Here is a 19,367-nt window from a genome sequence, read left to right on the forward strand (position 1 = left end):
TTCTACTTATATTTTACCTGCAGAAAGTTAAAGGGTTAATTGCAAACTAGATCGAAGTCATCTTCACTATCGTTCAATCCCAACTGTGTTGAGGGGAAGGGAAATGAAAGAAAGGTAGGGGGGCCTTTTAACTTTGGGGCCATGTACTACTCTTCTGTTTGCCCACCTGCCTGACCACTGTGTGCCCCACTACGATGATCCCTGGGAAGCCCTCTATCCTCTAGCCTTTTCCCAAGCCTCTGTTTTCATCAGAACTTTTGGGTCTTGTGCCAATCACCTCCAGGTCCTCTTCTCTGCATAGGCTAATTTAATGAATATTAATTCAGTTAAGATACTAGTGGCTGATAATTACGACATGGTTATTTTCTGTATTCTGTATATGCTTACTGAGATGCAACATGGTGTGCTGCATGGAGAGCTGGCTTTGAAGCTTGGAAGACCTAGGTTCAAGTCCTGCTTCTAACACTTACTGTCTTTGTGACTCTGGGCAAGTCACATCTCTTCTACTGTAGGCACTTCTCAAAGATGGTAAGAGAAGGTGGTGACCTAACCTGGTGGAGGGAATTTTCTCATACCCATGAAACCATGGTTCCAGTCCCTATCCCCTATACTTATGGTCTTCCCCGTTAAAGTAAACTCCTTGAGAGTAGAGATTATTTCATTCTCTGTATTTGCATCTCCAGCACCTACCACACTGGGTGGCACATAGTAGGCACTTAATATATTTCTTTCTGATGAATTAGTCCCTCTAGATTAACTATTACTAGTTCCACTGTCATAGCCCAAGAGAAAAAAATGACAATTCAAGTCTACCTAGTGTGGGGCGGTGAATAGGGACATGCTTTGGGGTTAAGCGACCACTTCTGGGACTCCTCAAACCATATCCATTGATAAGACAGAATAGAGAGCCATTGTATAAGACTGGTCCTCCTAAAGCTCTTGCCTCTTAGTTGCAGCATTCAGTACCAGGGACAGCTTCTTGGGAGGAGGGAAGGTGAGAGATAATCATTTGTTCCAGGGGAATATGTCAACTGAACACAAACAGTGTTTTCCAGAGGTCACCAAATGCATGGGCTCCTTTCTTGGGTAGAGTGTTTTACCACTTTGTTCATAAGTACTTGGGGACTGAGCTTGAACTATCTCCACTTACATTTGATTAGCACCTGCCCTGCTTGACCACAGTAATGGGGTCTGTGACCTTGGCTGCTTTCACTTCTGCCAAGAGGCTCTCAGTTGGAATGATTGTTACGCTTGGAGATAGGGACCAGCAGACATTCTGCAACCTGTCTGACCTGCTCCCGCTGGAGACTGCAGAGGGAACCCAAATCTGAAGACAAATCTGAATTAGATGAATCCCTTTATAAATTATTATTTGGCCATTGTCATTTGTGTCTCAAAAGGGGGTGGGGAGGACTCCCTGGGATCATCTGCTTAAATATTCATTGTTCATTTTGTTTCCAGTAGGAGAATCAGCAGGAGGAGGTAGTATGGGCTAATTAACTGTCATCCTTAGGACCCAAGGCTTGTGATTTGTCTGCCTAATCTGGGTACTGCCTCTTCTCCCTCCCCCTGGTCTTGGAAACATTTTGTTCATCATTTGCCTCAGCGAAATGAAAACGGACTGCATTGGGCAGATTTATAATGATCTCTCCATTTTCTGTGACTGGGGGTGTTAGAAAAAATGCATTTGCAATTTTCCTTTGATGATCCAGGGCCCTCCCTTTGCATTAAATGGCAACACTTTATTTTATGCTGTTAATCAATGACTGCCCCACATGAATGTCACCAGGCTGGGATTCTAGGAGAATACCAAACTCTAGCTTCAGCTGGAGTTTTGCTTCATCCCATTCCTGCTGACAACAGGTAGTAATGATTTAGTGTTCTACAAGGGAGGATGGAATTTAGTCTTGATTTCTGTGCAAAGTTGGTTTGCGTTTGTTTTTGTTTTTTTTTTGTAGCCTGAGGGCATTGCTTCAAAAGCTACAGTCAGGGGGAAAAAATGTCAGGTGAAAAATCATGGCTGCTGTCCAACAGAGGGAAACCATTGTTACATATTAGGAGAAGGGTCAGCTGCTCTCAGGCCTGTGCATTCTCCCTGATTCTTGGGAAGGCTGCCCTCCTCTCCTCCTGTTCACTGTCTTTCATGTCCCTTCATTCCACCTTCTCAACATCTCTCCCAATTGTCTTCTACTCTCTACTCATAACACAACCACTCTCTACTTATAACACAAGTCTTCAGCACCTCTGCCTGGACTATTGCACTAGTATCCTAATTGATCTCCCTAAATTCTGTTTCTTCCATCTCCAGTCTGTCCTCCACATAGACACCAAATCTGTATCCCTAAAGGGGAAGTCTAATTATGTCAGTCCTACACTCTAGAATCTCCCCCTTGACTTGAAGAAAAATACAAACTCCTCTGTTTGACATTTAAATGTGACAATCTGTCTCAAAAAAAAATCTTTCCAGGCTATTTACATCCTATTCCTCTTCAGGCATGCTGTGTTCCAGGTATCCAGGTATCCTTTCTATTCTTTGCCTTCAATGTCTTTAAAGAGGCCTGGAATGCTCTGCATCCTCACCTCAGGCTCAGTTCAAAGGCCTTTCCTGATTTCCTTGGAACAAATTTGTTCTGTGAAGTTTGGATTCAGTCAAAGGGCCACACCTGAGGACCTAGAGGCTGCAGGTTCCCCAAGCCTGTTCTAGTTATTAGTGCCCCTTTCCTCATCACTATACTCTCCACTCCTGCTCAGTGGTATGCAAATTAGTTGGAACAAAGTAAAATAAATTATAATTATAATAGCTAGCATTTAGAAAACATGTTAAAATTTGAAAGCTGCTTTATGTATGTTAACTCTTTTGATCACTATACTTTTCCACTTCTACATCTTTAAAAACCTTTTAATATGCAACATGTCCTGTTTTTCAGCACAACTATTTACTTTACACAACTTGGTACTGAGTTCACAAGATTCTGACACATAATCTTTAATTCATAATGAAACCTTACTTTTATCACATTTAATACTATGCAGACTTTTGATGAATAGTTCATTTTTCTAAGTCTAGTCTTAAGATTAGCTCATAAGTTTTCTTTTTTTGAGGCAATTGGGGTTAAGTGACTTACTTGCCCAGGGTCACGCAGCTAGTAAGTGTCAAGTGTCTGAAGCTGGATTTGAACTCAGGTCCTCCTGACTCCAGTACCAGTGCTCTATGTACTTTGCCACCCAGCTGTCCTCCCCCATAGGTTTTCCATGGGATCAAATCAGATGAGGTTCTAGGCCATTGAAGCATGATTTTATGTATCTTTTGGATAAATTTATTGACCTTTTATGATGTGTGGCATGGTTCAATGTCAAGTTGTAGTAGTATTCCATCTTCATTTGGGAATTTCTGTAATTCTTTAACAATTCTGCTCCTCAGTGTTTCAATATGTTTATTGGAGTTCATCATTCCCTCAATGGGAACCAGACCCACTTCAAGTTAAAATGCTCCCCCCACACACACACACACACAATTTTTTGGGTAGATGTTTTATGGTTTGATGAAGAGCTCAGCCTCACCTAGACAACAGTTTGGTAGACCAGTGAGTGAAAAGGAATGTGCATCAGGAAGTTACCTTTTTTCCAATCTTCAGAATTCCAGTCTTGGTATTGTTTTACTTGTGACAACTGTTTTTTTCCTTCATAGCAATGGTTAGCAGCTGGGTTTTTGTTTTTTTTTGTTTGATTTTATTTTTTTACTTCTCCCTGTTCTTCCAATTTCAGGATGCTTATTCATTATTATAATCAGTAACAATTCCAATTATCAATTCCTTCTGAAAGTCTTTGATTGTTTTCTGAGGATTAGTTAAGATGTTTTCTAGAATTAGTCTCAGTTCTTGCTGTTGCTTTAAATTTTTGACATACTTTCTTCTATAATTTGATGTGGCTGATCTTGCCTCACTATGGATTTGAATGATCCTCTAAATAGTTGAGCTCCCTACACCAATGTTTGCTTCAGTGTCTCTAGGAATCACTGAAGTATGCTTTTAAGAATTACAACTTTTGTATGTTTCTTTGGAGTAATAGTAGTCATTCTTAAAAATGACAAAATGAAAAGTATCAAAAGAAAGCCATGAAATGTAACACTCAGCAGATAGGAAACTAATTGGAGGTGGAGAGATTAGCTCAGACATATTGTAACAGGTAAATGTTAGATTTATGAGATAGCCTGGTGTCAGCAGAAACACATATGCAAAATTAAACCTTATCAAAATTATTCCTTGCCCCAAATAATCCATACACCAATGTATACACCTTGCATTTATTTGTGAATATATTGTCCCCCTCTAATAGAATATAAGCTCCTTTGGGGCTGAGGATATCTCATTTTAATATGATAAATGTGTTTTGATTGATTAATTGATTCCTTCTGTTTTTTTCCCTTCCCACTGTACTTTGCTTTTGAGAGATCAAGGTTGCCCTGAAGGCAAAGAAACAATGCGAAAAAATGGGGCTCCCTTAATAAAGTTTGAGGAAAATAAGGCTGAACTGTGTCCTGCTCATGGGGGAATAAATCCTTACCTGATTTTAATGGACACTCCTCAATGGCAGCTAGGCATTATGATGATATTCAGGGGCCTTTATAGTGTGACTCAAAAGTGACACATGATAGCATGGAATTCATTATAATGGGGGTGCAACCTAGAAACTATCCAAGAGCAAACTATACTTACTGGCATGACCTAAAGGACCTCACTATAGCCTCATTTATAATGTGACCCCAGGGGGTCACGCATGAAATAGCAGTGTGCAAGCCAATTTGTTTGCACTATTCATTATAGATATGGGGTCATATGATTGCAAAGGATTTTGAAATAATTGGAAACCATTATAATGTGGTTTGGGGTGCTGGGAACCCCAAAATCTCAGGGTACAGGGCAAGTCTGCCAGGAATGAATTCACCACTCAAACCTTCTTCCAGCCAAGTGACAAGGTTTATTGTAATGCCAATAGAAGCAGACAGGGTTCCTAGTGAACCTGCAGCTTAAAAGTGTGTGTGGGGGGGAGGTTGAGGCTGATGCTTATATACAAAAAGGGAAAAAGAGTTGGTGAAAAGATCTAGATGGGATTAAGGAGTATCAAGTAAGCTAATTAAGTAATCAGGGTGGGCTGAGGTGGGCCAGATGCCTCTGGCAAAACGCCAGTGGTCTGGGCTGCTGAAATGTGTGGGAAGGTTCAGGGACCGGGCTGCTTTCAAAGACACAGTCTTTTCCTTTTAGGGGTCCATCATGCATTCCAACACTGGACTTGGTGGTATCACATTAGTGCACCTCTTCATATATCCCCAGCTCTTTGTGCTGTACAATTGTGCTGTACGAAGAAGAATTAGACCCATGACATTGAGGGGATGCATCTCCTGAATGTGATGGAATGGCTTTTTTTTTTTAAGCTCTGCCTCCTATATGGAGAATTCTAATGAAGATTTATGTTAAGCCTCAACACTGATTTTTAATGTCAATGTTGTATAAGAAGCAAATAGATCATGGGATTTTGAGATGGAAATGACTAGTAGCCCAGTCAAAAAAGAAAATATGGTTAGTCTAGTATAGTCTACTGTTGATGAAGATTACAAGGCCACTCTTCAGGTTTCTCTAAAGAATCAATTCTGAGTGATGGAAGACACTGGCATAGGACCACCCAGCACAGCATGCCTACCCTAAAGAAGGCACTGTGCTCTATGAGCAAAGCGTAATTGCAGTAGCTCAAAAGAAACATGAGATGAGTAAATTTAGAGCCATCTCCACTCCAAATGTTCACATGGACTATTTGAGCCCAACCTGTGGTAGAGCATTCTGGGCTCATATTGGTTTGATCAGCCACAGCCAGATACACTGTACCTTGACCCCAACATAATGATGTCATTTCAGTCCTTTGTGAATGAAGGACAATGACAACTGCTGTTGAACCATTAAGCCATGTTTGTTTCTGGCTACTGCAGCTTCCTTCTCTAGCTATTCATTAACCATCCGTTAACAGTCTAGTGTAGTTTAGCATGGATTATCCAGTTTTGTTTGTTTTTATTGAGGAAAGGGCAGGGTTGTAGGAGGGGAATGTTGGACAGATAAAATTTGAAGTAGGTTGGTGCAGCATCTAGGGCATAGTAGGTATCTAATAAATGTTTATTGACTGACTGATTGACTGAAGTAGATCAGGAAAAATCTAGAGTAAGAGAAGCCAATTTGCAGAACCCTAGATATCTGAGATAACTGCATAGCTTGAGGGGAAAAGGGAAGTAGTATCCCAAAAGAGAATGTGTCTTTTTTGCATAGCCTCACTATTGTAGGGGGGCAAGGAAGAATCCCAGGGCATGTGTTGATGTGTGCCTAGGCTTACATAGCTTAGCTTAGTAAGGTTGAAGGTGGGACTATTTGCTTCATCTGACAAAGCGGTAGAGTTTCAAGAAGGCAGACTGTGACAGACAATTTGCTGATCCTTTTAGTTGGGTCTTTCAGTCTCTATACACATCTCTCCACCTTGTGCCCTTGTTTTTGCTCCCAACTTCCTATTTCCATCTCTACTTCTTGAATTTAGCATTCCTAAAAAAACTGGTTCTGACCCAGAGTTCCCTTTGGTTTATGCTTCTCTTTTGGATCCTGTTCTTTCCTCAGAAGGCATTTCCCTTCAAGCCAGTGACTGCCCTAATCTTTGGCACTGTCATTTCCCTTTAGGAGTGTCAGAAAGGACTGTGAACAAGGCTGCCAAAGAAACCAAGGGTACAGTGACTGGTGGCTTCTGGAAATGGTATCTTTTTTATGTATCCAAATGTGCTGGAAGACCTGAACCCCTATAAATAAACATTTGGGATCTGACAGATACAACTTTAGAAACATTTGCCCTCTGCCATGGCACACAGTAATACACTGTTCGGTTCTATAAATTTGTTCATTTTCCTCTCTTACTTATTCTTTATTGTCCCCATTACCTCCTACCCTCCACTCCAATTATTCATGTGGTTAGAGCCTCAGTCTTGAGGTCATTTAGTGGTAAAGTAAGATGGATGGACGGTCAAGACCTCTATTCTTGATCCATGCTGTGTGAGGTAGCAGGACTGTCTGGCAACCATGAAGCCTTCATCAGGCCTAATGGGTTGGTTCATCTTAAACACTCAATTAATTCTGGATCCTGACAAAGGGAAAGAAGCTCAGTGTCGTGGTGACTGTCTCTTTAGAGCTGAGCTAAGACAAGCCTGCAGTTGGTAGCATAAGCTGATTTAGCTGAGGGAGAGAAAACACCGTTTGCATTTTGGAGATTGGTTAGAAAGTGGTAAACTTTGAAAAGGGTAAGCACCACGCTGTTACCATTTCCCTTCTCCGACGTCCCCCACTACAAGGTAGAGATCGTATGCTTCAATTGAGTTAAATCTAGACCAGAAATCTGCAGATACCTGAATTCAAATGCTGCCTCTCATAGCAGGTAAATATATACAAGTCACTTAATGTCTATGAGCCTCGTTTTATTCATTCGTGAAATGGAACAGTAATCCTTATGGTACCTACTTCACAGGAGTGTAAGGATCACATGAGGCAATGCATATAAAGTAATATATAACTACCAGTAATTATTTATTACTATTTAGAATCACAATGTGGTCTGGAGCTAGCTCTCAACCTGTTTGTTACATTTGATAGGGCAGTTAATTGCCAGATAATTACCTCCTAAGAGGACTGTTAGATCTGAGCCAAGCTGAGGAGAGCAAAGCAGGGTGCAGGGAAAGTTCTTTCTGACTCCATCCTTTACAATAGCAATGAAAAAAAAAAGTCATCATAGACCAGATTTAAAGCAAAACAGAGACTTCAAGGCAGGGATCCAAATGGAGAGGGAGAGCTGGTGAGAAGTTGAGCGAGATGAACAATACACCAAAAATTGGGAAGTGTCAGAAGACCTGCATTCAATGCCTTGCTCTGCTTACTTACTTTCCCTGTAATCTTGAGCAAGTCACAGCCTTCCCTAGCCTCAGTTTCTTCATCTATAAATGAAAGTCGTTAGACTTGGTCACCTTTAAGATCCTTTGCAACCCTATATCTGTGAAAACCTTATTTTACCCCAAAACACAGACATTAGTTTTCTGAATATAACATCTGTCCGTTACAGTGCATATTGTCTCGTAAGTAGGTTCTGTCTCTTTGCCCCATGACTAGAATTCTATAGCCAAAGTTAATTGAGATAACCCAATAACCTGGCTCTCCAGGCCCCTCACTTTATTTTTTGCCAGAACCACTTAGTTTATTTGAGAATCTCTAGGCTGGGTATCCAGATAAGTTGGTGACTTAAAGATCTGGGTTATTATATCTTCAGTTCTTCACTTCATTTTGGCTGAGAAAAATGGGCCGTGGAGACTGAATATTTCTTCTCTTCATTTCTTTGCTCCTCAGCTGAGAAGGCTTTGCCTTGTTCTATGCAATCTACCATCTTTCCTGAGAGGGTTGAGATGAAGGCTAGACGTTGGAGTTTTGCCCTGGAGGACTTGATTGATTACATCTGAAACTACACTGAAGTCGTGTTTAGGCTGTGTCTTCAAGGCTGATTCCTTCACCTGGCTAATACTGGAAAAGCATATAAGGAGAGTGTGTCTCCCTTTAAGTATCCCAGTTTAGCCATTAATGTTGCTGTCGCTGAAATAAAAGCTGCAGCTCACAGCTGGAAGGAGATCCAGAACTTTCCCCAGGAAATAAATCCTCACAAACAAGTCTTAGGTACAACACTCATTCAGATTAAGCAGAAAATTGCTAGAGCCTGAAGGTCTGTTCTAATACTTATTTGTATTACAAATCCTACAAAGTTTAAGTATGGGAGGGTTATTTTTAATATGATAAAACATATATTTCCAAGCTCAAAATCTAGCATTATGTGCAACAGGGAAACACTAGACACTTTCTCAATAATTATGAGAGTGAAACAAAGATAACCCTTTCCCTATTATTATTTTACATAGTTCATGGATTTTAATTTACATAGTTCAATAACTTGTCTGAAAAATTAAAAAGCAGAAATATAAAGTGTGGAAAGAATCTTACGAGGTTAAAAAAAATGCAAGAGATGTTGCAGTATCCTCTTAAGATAAAATGCAGTTCATCTCACTGAATCAAAGGTCAGAAAAGGACTCAAAATTTTCTTCCTTGTAGTTCCTCTCTGCTGCATGGGCCGATCAGGAAACTCCAGACAGATAAGCTCTTTCTTCCAGCCTTAGAGGTTTCCCAGGATCCTTTACATTAATTCATTCAGCAATCTGACCTAGCTTCTTAAAACTTTTCCAGTTAGAAAGGGTGTGTGTGTGTGTGTGTGTGTGTGTGTGTGTGTGTGTGTGTGTGTGTGTGTGTGTGTGTGTAAATCAGCTTTCTTGGTCCATATAATTAAAGCTAATTTCTTCTAGTTTGGCCTCAGGGAATGGCCTTCCATAGAATAGTTTTCATTTACTAGAATTTAGTCACCTTTCTCTCTTCTCCTGCTAAATGGTTCTCCATTTGTAGCTTTTTCCGGAAAAGTTATTTTTATGGTCATTTTCATTCTGTCTTTTCTTATTTCTTCATATCCTCTTTCAAACCAAATAATAAAATCAACCTTACCATTCTAGGAAACTAGAACAAGCAACTATTCTATGCTTCTGCTTACCACTTCTATAATTTCCCGATTTAGGACACCCTCCCTAGCTACCAATCCCCCACAGTATATATTAGAAAGTAAGCTCCTTGAAGGCAGGGACTGTCTTACTTTATATATTTGTATCTCCAACACAGTAAAGTGCCCAGCTCATATTACGTGGTTGATAAATGTTTTTTCATACATTCATTATGTGTTTTAGAATTCCCCCAAAGTTAAGAATTCTGAGTCTGAGATACTTTCTGCTTCTGCCTCAAAAAAACATAAAAAAATAACATGTCTGCATGGTGATATGCAGGGGGAATTATATCTTGTACTCAGAAAAAAGTATTTTTATATCCCGCCAATCCGAAATACGCACCCTGCACTCCAGCCAGACTTGGCTACTTATCATTCTCTGCAAATGCCATAGGATAGGCATACCCTCAAGCCTTTGTTCACACTTTTTCCCTTTCCTGGGATTCCCTCCCCTCTCCTTCTATAGCTAGGTCCCTATTAATGTGAATAATGAATGCCCTGAAGTGGTTGCATGGCTTTGAACTGACACTATTTGAACTTATGATGATGCAAAATATGGTTGTTGATTCCAATCCAATGGAAATAGGCAGCATAAATTCAAATAATACAGCTACTTCAGGAGACTCATTATTGGTACTAAGTGGGACCTGGCTTTACATGCCTCCTCCCGTTAAAGTACTACCAGTCTTTCCAGATTCAGCCCAAGTTTCATTTTTTCCCCTTGCCCAACGACGCATAACTATCACCCAACAATTATCACACGTGCTGGCACTCTGCTAATAATTACAACAAACAATGCCACCTGGTAACTTACAGTTTTCTAGCCACTTTCACACGTGTTACGGGGGCGGGGATGACTTCCCATGCAAGAAAAATAGCAAGAACTAAGGCACTAAAGTCAGTTTGAATCAGCAAGAGATATGAAGGGAGAGATAAAGGAGATCAGCTGATGGGATTGGAGGATGTATGCTGTAGAGTGGGAAATAATGACTGATTTAAAAAAATTCTCAGAAAAGCAAGATCCTGAAAAGATTTTGGTGCTCCTCACGCAGATGAAAGGACAGGTTTGTGAAGTACAGGTGGGTCAAAGGGTACTTCTGAAGCACACCATCTTGTAGTGGGTAAAGGGATAAAGGACAACTTCTGGAGGCAAGAAGGTGTGGGTCTGAATCCTCTTTCAGACACTGACAAGCTCTATGACCCTGTTAAGACAATCTCTCTGAGCCTCATATGTAAAATAAAGGGGACTGGTTCCTTTCCAAATCGAAATCTCTGGTTCTCTATTTCCAACCACATCAATCTTTCTCTTCTCTCAATTTCTGTTACACAGCAAACTGATGCCTCATCGTTTACAAGTTAGTTTTCTTTCATGAACCAGATCAGGGATGGGGAACCTGTAGCCTTGAGGCCACATGTGGCCCTCTAGGTCCTCAAGTGCGGCCCTTTGACTGAATCTAAACCTCACAGAACAAATCCCCTTAATAAAAGGATTCGTTCTGTAAAACTCGGACTCGGTCAAAAGGCGACACCCAAGGACCTAGAAGCCATGTGTAGCCTTGAGGCTGCAGGTTCCCCACCCCTGAACTAGATCATAAACTAGTTAGGGTCATACTGGGTTTTATGATAGGATATCTCTATAGTATCCCTGAAACCAGCTCTAGCATATGGCAAACAAGAAACCACTCAGAAGAAGGTGGAAAGGATGCCAGCAGAGAAATGCATGACCAGAAAAATAGATGAGCTGGCCACGTGGCAAGAGCAAGGAATGACCTGTGCACCGCCCTGGGAGAGGTTAAATGACTTTTACAGAGTTACATTCACACAGCTAATGCAATGACCAATCTTGTTCCTGATAACAAAGATCAAAACTAATTTTCTTCCACTTAATAGAAAAGTGGGAGACCCCAGGTGCAGAATATTGTTGTTGTTTAGTCATATCTAACTGTGACCCCATTTGGGGCTTTCTTGGCAAAGATATTGGAGTCGTTTGCCATTTCCTTCTCCAGCTCATTTTACAGAGGAGGAAACTGAGGCAAACAGGGTTAAGTGTCTTGTCCAGGGTCACAGAGTTAGTAAGTATCTGCAGCCAGATTTGAACTCAGGGAGATGAGTCTTCCCGACACCAAACCTGGCACTCTATCCATTGCACCACCTAACTGACCACAGAATATTGTACGTGTTTTCAGACATGGTAGTTTTGTTGGGCATTTATTAGCTGTTTATTGGATAGAGCACCTGCATCTGGATTCAGGAATAGCTAGGTTCAAATCAGCCTCAAACACCTGCTAATTCTGTGTCCCTGGGCAAATCACTTAAACTCTATTTCTTCATCTGTAAAATGGGAATAATAACAGCACCCACCTTCCAGGGTTGTTGTGAAGATGAAGTGAGATCACATTGGTGAAGCACTTTGAAAACCTTCAGATGTTACACAAATGCTAGCTGTTATTATTAATCTTTGATACAAAGTATGGTTCAGGTAGTACACTAGGAAATGGCCGTGATGTGTGCGTGTGTGTGAGAGAAGCATCAATAAAATGCTTTCTTTTCTTTTTTAAGAAACAGAGGGTCAGACTAAATAATCCCTATATATAAGACAGGCAGTAGCAGAGGGACAACAGTGCTACATGTGGAGTCAGAAGACCTGAGTTTGAATCTCTGCCACTTACTGTATTTTTATTGTGCGACCTTGGGCAAATTACTTAACCTCTCTGAAGCTCACTCACCTTAAGGACTTCTAGGATGCCTTCAGGCTCTAAATCCTTTGAATTCTAAATAATACTTTTCCCGTGGTGAGAACCATAGAATTCCACCAAAACTAAAGATCATCCCTGGCCTTGCTTACCAGCCAGTTGGCTAATCCAATGGAAGGCTTGTCTCCTTTTATTTTTCTCATTCATGTAACAACTGCTGTTCTTAAATGCTTTCTGTCTAAGTGGATTGTGGGAAAAAGCAGGCAAAGAAAAAAATTGGACTCCTGCAAATATTTGCAATATTTCTGCACTCCCTGTGGCTGACCCACAGCTGGATATCAATGGCAACATTTTCAAACAAGAAGAAAAGGACAGAGAGGCTACATGACAAGTCATTTCTGGAAAAGACAAACCCTGCAGCAGCTTATCCTGCACCAGTCCAGGTCTGTATGTTCATTTCCTCCCAACCTCACCCTCCCAGGTGCAGCAGCAGCCAGGGTCATCTTCTTCCAGCTCCCATCTCTGTATTCCATTCCAGCAGAGCATGAATCCTTCCTGATCAGATGCATGTGATGGAGTCTAATCTGCTTAAAGGCCAGACAGCATGTGCTTTCTCCTAAACTTGAACTGTCACCTTGGACTGGCTTTTCAGTTAGAAAAATGGCATGTGGGGAGTGGGGAGGAGGGTAGAAATGGAGGAAGTTTTATTTCATAATAGTTTGGTTTGGCTCGCCAACTTATGGGATTCCCTCCCTCCCTCCCTCTCTCTCTCTCTCTCTCTCTCTCTCTCTCTCTCTCTCTCTCTCCCCTCTCTTTCTCTCTCTGTGTAATGACTCCAGTGAACTTTGCAACAGAGGAAAACCTCTTCTTATATTACTGGTTTTTCCTAGCTGATGAACTGAGAGATTTTAAATCAGATTACCTTTGTTAAGAGTCCTGGTCTTCACTTACTACCTGTGTGTCTTTGAGCAAGTCATTTCTTCAGGTGTCATTTGAGAGGGTTGGACCAGCATCTAAGGCTAGGCCTTGGATAATCTCTAAAATGCTAACATTCTCTGACTGAGCCAAAGCCAAAGCCACTCCATGTTCTTCTCCAAAGGGTATGGATTTTTCCTTTTACTCATTGACAGAATATGCTTGGGTGAGGGGATTGAAGTAACCAGATCCCCTTCCCTGGCTGGCACCATGGCTCAGAAATAAGAAATCAGGAAAGGAAGAGAGTCATGGATGCCTAATTAGAAGACATCACTGGCCTAGATGATTTTTCCCTAGAAAGATCTGTCATACATTATCATGGTCCATGCCAATGGTTAATAAATAAATAATGATGTGATTTTTAGGTAATAAAGGGAATAGGAAAGAGAACTTGGTTCCATACAATTCCTACAATCTAGGTTCCATACAATCCATGAGAGAATCACCTTCTAATGGTTGGAGTACAGCTTAAGTCCTGACTCTTCCCTTCACTTGTGTGATTATGGGCAATTCATTTAACCTCTCAGTTTCAGTTTCTTTGCCTACAAAATGGGAGTAATTATTGAGGGTTGTTGGGAGAATCTTGTGAGAACGTATATTGCAGCCATTATGTCAAAAAAAAAGATGACTTTGTCTCTTCTTTGAAAATGTTTATGCTTTTAATTTCTTGTCATGTCTTTTTGCTATGACCAACATTTCTAGAACTAAGTCAGACAAGAATGAGAAAAGGGATCATCCTTGCTTTGTTGTTGTTTAGTCATTTCAGTTGACACAGTTGACTTGTCCTGACCCCATTTGGAGTTTTCTTGGCAAAGATACTGAAGTGATTTGCCATTTCCTCCTCCAGCTCATTTTATAGATGAGGAAACTGAGGCAGACAGCATTAAGTGACTTGACCAGGGTCACACATCTAGTAAGTATCTGATGCTGGATTGGAAATCAGAAGATGAGTCTTCCTGATTCCAAGCCCATGCTCTACTCACTGTGCCACTTAGCTGCCCCCATCCTTGCTTTACTCCTGTACTTATTGGGAAAGCTTCTCATTTTCCCATTACAAAGATTGCTAGCTTTGGGGTTTTAGATATAGATATATATATACACATATATATATTTAGATATATATATATATATATATATATATATATATATATATACACATATATATATATATTTTTTTTTATTATATTAAAATAATCCTTCTATGTCTTTGTTCTATAGTTATTTTTTTAACATAAGTAAACATTGTACTTTGTCAAAATTGGTGGGGGCATTTACTGACATAATTATGTAGTTTGGGATATTTTTGTTGTTAATATAGCTGATTATGTTAATTGTTTCCCTAATATTGAACCATCTTTGCATCCCTGGTATAAATCTAGCTTACTCATAAGGAATAATTCATACATATAGTGTAGTTTGTTTTTTGGCTAGGATCTCCCAAGTTATCTTGTCAACTTCATTCCATATTCCTCTCCTTATGCATTGAGTTGTAGTCAAATTGAACTATTCACTGTTCTCCAAACTCCTATGTATTTTCATCAATATTGCATCCCCTTTCCCTAGAATATACTTCTTTCTAATCTTTCCATCTCATATTCTTTATTTTGCTCTAAGACTCAGCTTAAGTGCTACTTTCTCTGTCTGCTTCCCTCATCTCTCAGCTATTAGTGTTTTCTTCCTCTTCAGACATTTCTATACGATTCCATATGATTTTTGCCTTTCCTGCATCTTTCCTACATTGTATCCTACTTAACAATATTGTTGTATCCTTCAAATGGAATTAAGAACCTTAATAACATTGGCTGTTTTGTTACCATATTTGAATCCTGGGTGCTTTGCATAGTTTATTGAATTGAATAACCTATTGAAGTTCCTGGAGTTTAGGGGAGGAGACAGCTGACTGATTAAATAGTTAATATAGGGGGCAGCTAGGTGGCAGCTAGGTGGCGCAGTGGATAGAGCACCAACCTTGGAGTCAGGAGGACCTGAGTTCAAATCCAGCCTCAGACATGTAATACTTACTAGCTGTGTGACCTTGGGCAAGTCACTTAACCCCACTGCCTAGCCAAAAAAAATCAAAAAATAGTTAATATAGCAATCCTACATCTACTGACGCCATGTTCCATGTCAATGGTTAATAAAGTCTTACAAGGATCAGCTTCTGCCAAAGTCTCAGAAAAGAGGTCTGTGGGGCTATGTGAGTGGGAATAATTTTCCTTTTGAGATATAACACAACTATATCTTCTTTTTAAAAATTAAATTAATTTATTTATTTTTAGTTTTTAACATTTAATTTTATAAGATTTTGAGTTCTAAATTTCCCCCGCCCTTTCCCCTCCCCAAGACAGTATGCAGTCTGATATAGGCTATACATGTACAATCATATTAAACATATTTCGACATTAGTTATGTTGTGAAAGAAGATTTAGAACAAAAGAAAAAACCACAAGAAAGAAAAAAAAAGATAAAATAGTATACTTCGATCTGCATTCAGACTCCATAGTTCTTTCTCTGGATGTGGAAAGCTTTTTACATCATGAGTCATTTGGAATCATCTTAGATCATTGCATTGCTGAGAAGCTCTGTCTATCAAAGTTGGTCATTGCACAATGTTGCTGTTAACTGTTAACAATGTTCTCCTGGCTCTGCTCACTTCACTCAGCATCAGTTAATGTAAGTCCTTCCAGGTTTTTCTGAGATCTGCCTGCTCATCATTTCTTATGGAACAATAGTATTTCATTACACTCATATATCACAACTTGTTCAGCCATTCCCCAACTGATAGGCATCATCTCAATTTCTAATTCTTTGCCACCACAAAAAAAGAGCTGCTATGAATATTTTTGTACATGTGGATCCTTTTCCCTTTTTTATGATCACTTTGGGATACAGATCTAGAAGTGGTATTATGGGGTCAAAGGGTATGTGTAGTTTTATAGCCCTTTTGGCATAGCTCCAAATTGTTCTTCAGAATGACAATTCTGTCTTCCTAAGTTTAGTATGGCCATTGTGAGAATGTTAGGGTTTAAGTATTAAAACTCCCTCTTCATAGGGGCTATTTTTCCTAGCTCCCTATGTTTATGTTAGAGTGAAATTTCTCCAAAATTATCAATGTGCATGTGTTCTATAAACGGGACCTATCTTTTAAAGAACCTTCATGTATGTGCAAGTAGGAAATTAGTTGAATACTTCTATTGACAATCATCTTGTAGCCAAGGTGGCTCAGGGGACACTAGGACATAGTTTCCTGTAGAGATTAGGGCATTTCCTCCATGCTGTAAGCAGTTCTTATAATAGCAGTTATATGATATTGCCATGGAACAAAGGTGAATTGGAAATATACACTCACTTAGGCCTTCAAATAGTAGTTGACAAACTATGTCAAAGGTAGCAAGAAACATGACTGGGTCACAGTGATCAAGTTTATAAAGAGAGACACTCCCTACAGAAGGGTGAAATAGGAGAGAACTGAGCTGGAACATGCTTGGACCCATCTTAGGTCAAATCATATTCCCCCATCCCTTGCCTTAGAAAGCTGCAGCCCTTGTATGGATTGTCCTTTGGAAACTTTAAACCTTCATGCAACATGTGAACTGACAAAATAAGTTCCATAGAGAGCATAACTTTTGGTACTAAAAATATGTCTGTTTATTACAGAATCATGTTAAATACTGTACCTTCTTGCTCCTCCTCCCACTTTTCTGTTTTGTGTTGTAGTTAGATGGCTACCTTTCTTCCTCCTAGTCCCAGTTTTGAGAGACAGAGGGACTGTTCCACCTCCCCACTCCCCACCTTTTTTGACTGTCTATTCATTCCCTGGGGTACCATAGTATGTATATTTCAATAGTTTTACTGCTAAGAACCGAACCTTGGGAAAGCGTTCCTATGGGTGGCCCTGATCATATCTCCTGCTGATGTGCTCATATCCAAGGCTAATCTTGTATCCTGGCAAACTTGCTTATTGGTTGAAAGGTCATGGTAACCTACACTGGTTCCTTGGGGAATGATACCCACATAGCCCCCCTTCCAACTCATACTCCCCTTTTATAGGAACTATAATCCATTACCAAAGAAAGGTTTGAAATGTCCTTTCCCAGAGACCTCTCCTGAAGATTACTATTATATCTGAGGTGAATAATGTACAGTCTTTCCATGTCAAAATCTTCCTGCTCAGTTTTGGTTTGCCTTTTACTAGCTGTGTGAACTTAGACAAATCATTCAATTTTTCTGAGCCACTTTTTCCTTATCTGTCAAATGAGGATGGTACATAAGACAGGGGTAACCGGGTGGCACAGTGGATAGAGTGCTGAACTTGGAGTCAGCAAGACCCAAATTCTAATCCTGCCTCAGATAGTAGTTGTGGGAACCCTAGGCAAGTTGCTTAGCTTCGATCTGCCTTAGTTTCCTCATTTATAAAGCAAGGATAGCAATAATACCTACCTTCCAGGGCTATTGTAAGGAGGAAATAAGATAATAGACTTAAATCACTATGCAAATCTTAAAGGGCTATATAAGTGTTAGTTATTATTATATTATCTAATTCCCAGGGTTGCTGAGAAATGTTCTTAGCCCATGATTCTATATTTACTGGGTAGATATGCTGTAACCAATGGAAAATTTGCCCGTATTGTAAGAGGTTGTAAGCTCCTTGGTGGTGGGGACTGTCTTTCACCTCTTTTCGTATCCTAGCACTTAGCACAGTGCCTGCCACATGGTAACACTTTAAAAATGTTCATTGATTGATGATCGATTGTTTCAGAGAGAATATTCAGAGTGAGGACAAGATTAAAATGAAAGACAAAGCCAAAACTAACTACCTTCAAGGAGCTTACCTTCTACTGGAGATATTCAATATACAGTGTAAGGGTAGAGGTGAAACCACCCCACCCCATTTTATCCTTGATACCTTAACCAGGTGAGCCCATGTCTCAATTACTTACCCCTCATATGCCTCAGAAAAGGCATTAAAATCCTTCAAATCAGAATGCAAAAGAAATATGGTACATAGGTCAAGGAAACTTGGCCATGTGCAAGGGATCATCCATAAATTGTCTGTTGAGTTGAGAAGGGATGAAATTTTTAAAAACTGGAGCAAGTAAGGTTTTCCAGCACATTTCTGAGGAGGAACTTCCTGAAGGGAGCTGGCAGGGACAGACGACAGGAAGAAGCTTCAGATTCAGTCCTGGTTCAGTCTCCTGCTCCACGCCCCACCTCCATCACACACACACCTTTGACCAGGGAAGATCTTTACAGCTTCAAAAGATACAGAGGATGTTGGACTTCGCATCTTCTCCTTGGTGTTCTAGCCACATCCCCTGATTGACTGGCAGGAATATCTCTATCAGGAGCCAAGGACAGACTGGACTCAAAGCATGACAAGGAGGCTCTCAAAGAAACCATTGTTGTTCATCCTTCATTTTCAAAGAGGACCAAAGACATTATAGGATGATGTCTTGATTTTCTAGCAAATTGGATTTAAGTGAGACAAAGTTGCATGAAGTCATCAGCCTTATTCTCTTTTCCAGAGTCATTGAAGTCCATTGGCAAGACAAAAGTTGAGATGACTGGTGATTGCTTGCAATGCAGTGGATTGTGGTCTTGGTATCTTTCATATCTGACCAAACTCTTAAGTACTCCACAGCACCTGATTTAACCATCTTCATGGCCATTGGAACAGATTGTTCTCATCTACCCATTGCACCAGGGGAAGTCTTCACATGCTTGGGATAGACAGCCCCTAACCCCAAACCTGACAGGTTTGAGGCCTGTGAGTTACCCTCAACCTGGTTTAGCTTGTCTGCCAAGATGGGTTTCCTGGGGTGTGGCCTCTGTGCATACTATAACTTCTGGGAACCACAAGTGAGAGTTAGGCAAAGGTGGACACCAAAGGTGGATAAGCGTCCCTGAAGAGGGCTTGGCAAGCTTTCACACCAATGGTGCTAGTCCTTCCTTAACACCCAGATTATACTATGCCTAAAAGACCTTCTTGAGCACCCCACAAATGGGAGAAAGGAACTTCCAGTGACGAGGAGCCCTGAATTC

The sequence above is a fragment of the Phascolarctos cinereus genome, unplaced genomic scaffold, assembly GCF_003287225.1.
Source record: "Phascolarctos cinereus isolate Bilbo 61053 unplaced genomic scaffold, phaCin_HiC Scaffold_1;HRSCAF=81, whole genome shotgun sequence".
NCBI lineage: Eukaryota > Metazoa > Chordata > Mammalia > Diprotodontia > Phascolarctidae > Phascolarctos > Phascolarctos cinereus.